Here is a 2465-nt window from a genome sequence, read left to right on the forward strand (position 1 = left end):
GGATTGGGCCTGAGTGGGCCTGTTTTGCACAGACCCGGCCTACTGCTGCTGTTTTGCTCTCTTCAGGGTATTCCTTGCTGTCTGCAGCCCTAATCTGCACTTGGGAGAATAGCTAGAGGCCATTGTTTTCTACTCTCCTATGCCTCTACAGCTGGAATGGAGGGAACGTCTATCCTGTGCCTTTGTACGTTGCCAGTGTTTGTCTTGAATCTCAGAGGCTTCTTCCTACTTGGACTTTTCAGCCATCCTGGAAGTGTAAAGCTGTTGGCAGCTCTTAGATATAAATGCCATGCATTTTGTATAACTGTGTGCCTGGGTGCTTTGGAGGCTGTAGTGGAATGTTACTGTAGATCAGGGATGCCTCCCTAAGGCTCATGGGCTCAGAGCTGGGGCATTAGGAGGGTGACTGCATCATGGGACCGACTCAGGTGACTTGCTGTTGGGAGGGAGCTTCTCATCGGAGGGAGCACGAGGAGATGGGTGGAAGACACGGGGTGACCTCCCAGTGTAGGACCCCAGGCAGCTCCAGTCCAACCAGGAGACACCCGTTTGTCATGAGGGGCAGGAGGGAGCCCAGGTGGAGAGCACCTGGGATTGTGGCAGCAGCAGGCCCTGCAGCTACAGTGGCACCCGATGGCTTGTGGCTTGGCTCCTCTCTGCTTCCTGCAGCCTGGGGCCAGGCCCTGTTGTGCCCCCCTGTTCAGCAGAAGGTGGCAGTGCTGACAGTGGGCCTGGGCCACGATTCAGATGCTCACTCTGGATCTCTGTGCACACTAAGTCCTTGCCTTGCTTTCTCAGTTGGCACAATGGATGACAGAGTCATATGTCACCAGAGGAGCAGGTGACCCAGGAAAACCATGAGGATAGGCACTCGCAAAGACCAAAATGTTGATCTGCATGTCCCCAGGCCTGAATCTCGTGGGGGTGGGTTGGAGTCACGTGTGGGCCCGGAGCAGATGGGAGGAACTTGGTGAGGGGGATGGGCTCTCACAGAGCCCGTGTGTGGGCAGGCCTGGGGGTTGTCCCTGGGAGCTTTGCAGGTCCAGAGGCTTCCCCCTGTGGCCAGGGCCAAGACATGGCCCTTTGGCCCCAGGCCAGCAGAACGTTGAATCCTGGCCTGAGAAAGCAGCTGGGAGCGGCAGAGCTTGGGGGGCTCTGGTCCTTGGAGGACTGTTTCTTAACGTCTCCCCATCATCCTCAAGGTGCTTTTTGGGTCTCCCACACTGGCTGAGGGTGGCCGAAGGAGAAAGTTCTTGCTAAGATCACAAAACCGGTCAGTGGGGACAAGAATGGAGGTACCTGTGTGGTTAAGCTTCAAAAAATGCCTAGATACTACTCTAGTGAAGATGTATCCCAAAAGCTGTTGAGCACGGCACGAAACCCTTCAGGCATCATGTGAGGAAACTTCAAGCTAGCATCACTCCCAGCACCATCTTGATCATCCTCACCGGGTGTCACAGAGCCAAGAGAGTGGTCTTCCTGAAGCAGCTGGCCAGTGGCTCTTATTTGTGATTAGGTTGCTTAGCCTTAATCGTGTTCCTCTATGAAGAACACACCAGAAACTTGTCATTGCCACCTCTACAAAAGTTGATATCAGCAAAATGAAAATCCCCAAACACCTCACCTCTGAAGATGCTTACTTCAAGAAGCAGCAGCTGCGGAAACCCAGACACCAGGAGGGTGAGGTCTTTGACACTGAGAAAGAGGGACACCAGATCTCAGAGCAGTGCAAGGTGGGTCAGAAAGCGAAGGACTCAAAGATTTTAGCAAAAATCAAAGGTGTTCCTCAGCTCCAGGGCTATCTGCGGTCAATTTTTGCTCTGACAAATGGAATTTATCCTCATAAATTAGTGTTCTCAATTTCTTACTAAGAACCTAATGAAATAATTGATACATTTTTTGTGTGTCCTTTAAAAAATAATGATGAAGGGGGCCTGCCCCTTAGCTCAGCTCTTTAAGTGGCTGCTTCAACAAAGCAGTCAGGCTCAGGTTGCTGTGGTTCGATCCCCACAACTCAAGCCAGCCAATCATGCCCTGAAGGCATTCGGAACAACAACAACAACAAAAAAAAACCAAAAAACCTTCTGCCTTTTTGGGGCCAGGGAGATGGCTCAGTGGAATAAGCGCTTCCCTGGCAAGCGCAAGGGCCTGAGTTCAATCTCCGGTTCCGTAAAAAAAAAGATGAAAATCATGCTATTTCTGGTGTTACAGAGAGGAGTTGATTTTACTGCTGATTATCAAAGCTAGTTAATTATCAAACAATGAAAAAAGATGCCCACTGTGGTCTGGCTGAGCAGAAGCAGTACTTGTTACAGAAACTGTTCAAATGTAGCAAAATAATAATCACAGACCATCACACGTGTCCAATGATTTGTTCTTTCTTTCTCTCTCTCTTTCTTTCTTTCTTTCTTTCTTTCTTTCTTTCTTTCTTTCTTTCTTTCTTTCTTTCTTTCTTTCTTCTTTCT

Source organism: Octodon degus, unplaced genomic scaffold (assembly GCF_000260255.1).
Source record: "Octodon degus isolate 3935 unplaced genomic scaffold, OctDeg1.0 scaffold00373, whole genome shotgun sequence".
NCBI lineage: Eukaryota > Metazoa > Chordata > Mammalia > Rodentia > Octodontidae > Octodon > Octodon degus.